We start from the raw sequence: 7,421 nt of genomic DNA, 5'->3' as shown, positions 1-7,421 counted from the left end.
TTCCAAGAGATTTAATTTTAAATCAATTCAAGATATTTTAAAGAATTTTGAACATTGCAGTGTATTTCTAAAAATTCGATGAATTTTCTGAAGCTGATAAAAATCGTATAAGATTTTAAAAATTTCAAAAGATTAAAAATATTTGAATGTATTTTGAAAGATTCTTTTGAATTCCTATGAATTTTTCTAAACTCATTTAAAGCTTACTGGATTCAAACAATTCCTTAAATTTCGATGAAATTGGAGAATTTATTTTGATTTAATAACAATTTTTTCCAATTAATTTGAATTATTAAAAATTTTACTTTAATTTTTTTAAAGTCTTTTAGATTTAGCCAGATTAAATAAAAACTGATTTTTTATGATCCAATTTTTTTTAATTCTTTATAATTTAAAAGAACATTGGTCGCATTATAAACGAAAATTTGTCGCTGTTATGCACTGTTTTGGGTTACTAATTAGCCAATTTAGATCAGTTTTGAGTTCAATAAGTCACTTTTTTAAAATAAATGTGATATGCCCAGGAATAATAAATAAAAAAATCATAAATACAGACTTCAATTAATTTTAGTCTATTAATAAAAGATTATATACATTATAAATCCAAAAAGATTACAATTTTGGTCCATAAATAACAATGGAGGGGCCAAACGAATAAATTATTCTAGAAAAATTCGCCAAAAATCACAGAATGCTGAAAATGAAGTTTTGCGGCCACCATTGAGAGGTCATGATTGCACTTTGGGTCGGAGGTATCACGTATCATTAACGGTCAATTTCCTGGAATTAATTAACCGGAAGTAAAACTCATTTTCCAATCACATTCATCTCCTCTGAGACTATTTTTTTCAACTCCAACAATACCAAGATTGAAAATGGAACTAAAATGGGTCGAATTTTCAATTGGATTCATTTATAACTTTGAACGGGATAATAACATTTGTCGTTCGTTTCATTGAACAATTTCCAGGGCGCGTAGAAGCTCCATTTATTTACGTACCATTCGTTTGCAATGACACAACAGAGATGTCGTTGAAAAGCGTGCATAGAAACTTGAATGGGCATTGATAGAAGATGGCCATTGAAATACGTTACAGTTGTGGAGCTTGAGACTTGAACGGAAGTTTTCCGAGCTGAAACTACGAAACGGAAGAGGTCGATGGGCTGTGGGTTGGAAGGGTTGAGGGCTGAGGGCTGAGGGAGAGGGGGCAAAAGTATTCGCTTCATTCGACAGATAAAATGGAATTGGCTGCGGACATACGACGAACGAAGTATAGACTTGGGATGGGTCCTCGATCTCGTTAAGGCACAATAAAATTGCGCGGCGTAAAAACCCGACCGTCAGAGATTGCTGTCGCTTCGAGGCGAACCTCCTAATCAAAGCTTTTTATGGGCCCTCAATAATGGATATCTTTGACTTGCGAAGACCCATTTCCCTCTGAACTGCTGGATCACGAACACAAATCGACTTGAACGGAACCTTTGTTTCCTGATTTTAACATTTAAGAACCCACTCACTACTTCTCTTCTAACCCGCTTTAATTCTTATTCCACTATCACGTATTCTCTTAAACTGAAACAGTGAAATTGTCTTTGGTTAAATCAGTATTTTGATTTATCACTGGTTACCTAGTGATTTTTCGACTTTGAATATTGGTACTGATTCACCAGTGTACCTCATAATACTTAGATCTGTGTCGATACATTCAAGACCAATATTCTCTACAAAAAAATGTATTGATTGCATTTTCAACTTAATATTTTAATTCTTTAAGATAAAACGACGATATTTTTGGAGATAGTTTAATTTGCAACCCGAAAATCTGAATGTTTAACAAAAAAGTTTAGATGATTTTAAAGCGAGATGAATTTTCAACCAAGAAAGTTGACTTTTGCGTTATAAAGAATAAATTCTCAGCCAAAATGGACGAATTTTAAACAGAAAAGTTCAATTTTTCACCCAAAAAGATTACTTTAGCAAAAGGGATGAATTCTAAACAATATAATTAAACTTTTTACAAAATCATTGTCTTTTCAACAAATAGCCGAATTTTCAAACTACAAAGATGAATTTTTAACCATGAAGAATAATTTTTTACCAAAAGAGAAATTTTCAACAAAATAAATTAATTTTACAACAAATAGTTAGATTTTGAACTAAAAACATCAGTTCTTAAACAAAAATGGAGCAGTTACATTTTTAATTTAAAAATATTATAACAAAAGAAAGAATTAAGAACCAGTTTAATTTAAATAGAAAGAAAGAATTTTTTCAAGCCAGACAGTCGTGATTAACGTGACATTTTGCAAGAAAGATAATCTTCAAACGAGAAATATGAATTTCAAATAAAATATTAAAATTTTGCATTATAAAAGATAACCTCTTAAATAAAATGAAATCTTAAGATTCATAATTTGGAGATCTGATTTTCAGCAAAATAAACCAATTTTCTACCAAATAGTTCATTTTTAACTTATAAAAAAGCAATTTTCCACTTAGAATGGAAAATCTGCAATTTTAAATAAAAGAGCAATTTTCACCCCAAAATAAATAAGTTTCCGTCAGAATAATTGAATTTAAAAAAAAAAAAATTGTTGACCAGAAAATTTAATTTTCAGTCAAAATAGGAATTTTCTTAAAAAATTTCATCTTGAACAAACTTGTTATATTGTCTACTAATTTGTTGTATTTTCAAGTCAAAAAGAAAAATTTCTATAAAAAAACTAAATTTTCAACTCGAAAATATAATTATTATATATACAAAATATAGAATATTTTGGTCGGTAGCTGAAACACCTTATTTTTAAAATTGCTTGGATTTCCTAATTTTACCCTGACTAATTTTTTATTTTTCCTAGCAATGAACATTTAAATATGAAAATTATAATATTGTCACCTTTTTTATGTAGATTCTTTTATACACAGAAAAACGCTGGTGTTAAATTTGTAGCAGCTCAAATTTCATTGAGCTCCCAATGATCATTTGAGAGAGTTTTCAAGTCTCAAATGTATTCCTCTGAACGTAGGTGCCCATGTGGGCATCTAGGGGAAAGTATCATTTGGAGACTGAATTTTGGCTCATGCAGAGTTGTGGAGTTCTGAAACGCGCTGTCAGCCACCTGAATACCTGTCAAATCAACTATTCGCTTTGCGATATTAGCCTAAATAATTGTTAATAAGGAAACCAATTGAAACAATATTTACCTAATTTTCAAATTTCTTTCATTTAATACGGCGTATCAGTCATTTAGAATAAAATTATAACTTCCTAATGAAACTTCCAAAAGTTAGGTTAGTCATGCCCGTCGACATTTAAACTAAAGCCGGGATGTATAGAAAAAGTCATGACCGTCTACATATACAATAAGGTATTTTCACTCCAATCACTAGCTCACTTCACTTCGTTGAATACTGAGGGGATAACAATTGACCGAATGCATGGGAATCGGTTAATTTTTGCTCTATTTTTCTAATATCTTCGTAGAAAGTAATTTTTCTGCATAAGTGCAATTGAAAAATAGTTTTTCTTTTTTAGGGATTATTTAATGCAATAATAAAATGATAATAATTTTCATTCATACGTGCGTTAGGGCTGAGCGCTGGTTGTCTACCCTTTGAAGCGCGATTCAAAATTACATTGAAAAACAATTCTTGTAATTTAAATGGATAATTATTAAAATATACACGAGAATGTATACAAATTGTGTAACGTTTGATTTCCGTCAAGAAAAAAATTTATAACACATGTATTTGATGAATAACAGTTTATTTTCATTGAATTTGAAAGACTGACTAATATTTCTCAGAATATTTCTTAATAGATAAATTTTTTTAAATACCATATGATATTTCAGCAGCTTGATATATAGAAGCTAATTGCAGAATATAATAGTGATAATATTTGAATAATTCTAAAACAAAATTTCAGATTGTTCTTTTCGATTGAGACGCTTGAAGTAAAAAAAAGAAAGCAGAACTACAATGTAGTCGTGATAATTTATGTATTTATAGGTTATATAATTATATGAATTCCCAGAAAAATACATACAAAATATTAAAAACTTATAAATAGTTATTTTCAATCACTTTTCCAAGAAATTTCTTTTTAAATTGAATGTTTTGTAAAATATAATTTGGTCTTTGGAATTCACTGAAAATAAACTGTTATTGATATAATATATGTGTTGTATTTTTTTGCCTGAAATCAAAGTTACACAATTTGTATATATCCTTGTGGATATTTTAATAATTATTTACTTAAGTTACAAGAATGTTTTTTAATGTAATTTTGAATCGTGCGCCAAGTGCGGCCAATGAGCGGTCAGCCCTATCGCGAGCGCAGTAGCTCAGGGTGCCAACATTGGCATCATTGGTCCACAGTACAGACCAGAAAAATAAATCATATCAGCCGGCAGGAAAAAGTTTGGATATGAAAGCCTCAATAAGGTATTTTCACTTCAACCATCAGCTAACTTCACTTTGTTAAAAGCTGAGGGGAAAAATGGATCAAAACTTTATTTCTGTAATATATTTGTAATTAATTATTATTATTATTATTATTATTTTATTATTTCATTAAATAGTAATTAAAAAATAAGAATTATTTTTTAACAACACTTATATCGAAAAAATTACCTTTTACGAAGATGTTGGCAAAATAGGGCAAAAATGAACTGAATCCCATACATTTGGTCCCTTATTTTCCCATTGGCAATCTACGAAGTGAAGTTAGCTGTTTAACGAAGTGAAAATACCTAATAGGGTTTTATCTTATCAGTTTGAATGTTCCCGCCGTAATATTTGAAACATTGCAATGTTTCACGAAACTTTTCATCAGGCTAAAGTTTCATGCAAATTTACATCCCTACTCATCGCGAAAAGCAAATTTCTGTTTTTATTATACGATTGTATTTACCTTATCTTTCATGTATGACACTAGCCACTGCAAGTTTAGATATCTAAGATTCCTTTAAACTTCCACAGAAAATCTAGTGGAAATTTGTACGAACGACCAAGCATCAATCTCTGTGCAGACAGTCACGACTTAGTTTGTACATCCCGGCTTTGGTGGTTTGAATATCATATAGTAGGTTTTGACTAACCTAACATTTGGATATTACATCACGCCAAGTACTATTTTTATTCCAAGACTATTTAGTCGCTGGTAAATAAGAGGAAATAAAAAGTTAGGTGATCATTATTATAACTTACCTGCTTATTAATATATGTTTCACTCAAATAACGACCGACGAAATGATCTTGACAGGTGACTTATAGTTTGTAGACGACACTTCACGTTGCACTGGATGAGAAAAAACAGTGTCTAAATGAAGCTTTTCCTCTAGATTCCCCGAATGAACCTGTGTGGTTCAAATTTGTTGCAACTCTATTGAACACCGATTTCTATGTACATTGGAGGATCGGCGATTTTCTGTGTAAATGCAATAATCTTTAAAATTAAAAATGTATTATCCTCATCGCTGATACCGCTGTATTTTCTTTAAAAAAGTGAAAATTCGCCCTATTTAAAAAAAAAGTGATCAAAAGATACTAATTTCTAACCCAGAATGTGACTAAAAGTGACAAATGTGCATTAATAATAATTGACCGTGGCTACGGTTACCGAAATTTTAGTACGAATAGCTGAACTTTTTCACTACGAATTCCGGGATAAGAAGGAAGGTGCTATTTGCACTGAAATTTTAGTATGAATAACCGAATTCTTACTGTAGCCTTAGACATTTCGTTAATATGCTGGCTAAACATTTTTTCGATTTAAAAAAGTCTAAAATAATTCAATAAAATTTAAAATGACAGGTTTTTTTGAATTAGTTCGGGATATATTATTAAGGCATTAAAAAATTACAATTAAAATTGAAAAGAATTAAAAATTTTTGAAAAAATTTCAAAGATCCAGAAAATTTCCAGTAAATGTGATTAAATTAGTGTGAATTTAGAGAAATTTAATGTAGATAAGAAGAATTTGATGAAATATATAAAAAATCAGGAAGAATTGAAAATTAGATCAAGTGAATTGAAAAAAATTAAAAAATTGGAAAAAATTAATAGATTTAAGTAAGCTAGATGACTTTCTTTAAAAATCATAAAGAGAAAAGTACGAAAAATGTCGTTTCACGCAAATTGATCAAATTATAAATGAAAAAATGGCTAAATAATGTTAACAACATTTTTTAAATATTTAACTCAGGTAATTTTTTAATTTTTACTAGCCTTACGGTAATGTAGATAAATCGTTAAAAAAGTGGTTACTGGAAAAGAACAAGTATTTTTAATAATGGAACAACAGGATAATTTTGCGGTGCAAAATAATGAAGAGTGCAAACTTTTTGTAACATTTTTAACCAATGAATATTTCCCTTCATTTTATTTCATTCTTTTCAGCTTTGTATAATAGTTATTTGAAAAACACGCTTCATAAAAGATCTTCTTAAAATGCAAGTACATCTCTAATATTTGCTTCACCGGAAATCCTTCCAAATAGGGAAACAATTAATCTATCTAGATATTAGTTATGAATTGTATTGTAATAATGATAAAATTTGTATTCAATTTTCATTTCAGTTTTTTCTTATAATAATTAATTAATAAAAGGTGTTGAGAGAAAGATGTCCTTAAAATGAAAGCTCATCTCTAATTTTTGCTTGACCCGAAATCCTTTCCTCAGCAATTCACATCCATCAAATTGCAAATTACAGAAACGGTAGCGTAATTACCCAGCACAACTCCTCTGACTGAATCTTATGTACCTTTTCTGTGATTGGACTCACTTCAGATAGATAGATACTACTAGGGATAATGATATATCGAAACCAATTTAGATTTGCTGATCAGGGATTATTTATAGAAAAACTGCCTTTATGAACAATAAAACCTGATATTAATAAAAATTCATATCCTAGCTAGAAAGAAAAACATAAATAATTAATACAATAATTTGTTTGATTAAGTCTTTCATTCATGGATGAAACTTGATTTGCATATATAAGACTTAATTTTTGAGAACAAAGAATAAATTTATTCACTTGATAACCCTATCACAAATTTGGTTATGTCTTGAGAGATTTTTCTTAAAATTATTAACTTTTTTATGCCCTCTCTTGATAAATTAAACCTTTATAATTTTTCTCTTTTTTATTTGTCTCATGATAAAGGATCATCAGCCCAATTAAAATCATGACTGTGTTATGAAAGGACTGAGTATTATCTAGGATTTCTGCGAACGTTATTTTGATGTTCATCTCTCCTTATTCTAAGTGCTTCAAATAATCGCCAATTTTATAATTATATTTTTTATGAATTAAACTTTATGTATGGTTTTCATTTTAATTATTATTTTTAGTTTTAATGTAATTGATTCTGTTTCTACGATTTTCTTCAGTAAAATCAAACAGATAATGTT

Source organism: Belonocnema kinseyi, chromosome 4, assembly GCF_010883055.1.
Source record: "Belonocnema kinseyi isolate 2016_QV_RU_SX_M_011 chromosome 4, B_treatae_v1, whole genome shotgun sequence".
NCBI classification, from domain to species: domain Eukaryota; kingdom Metazoa; phylum Arthropoda; class Insecta; order Hymenoptera; family Cynipidae; genus Belonocnema; species Belonocnema kinseyi.
This window is presented reverse-complemented; position numbering follows the sequence as displayed.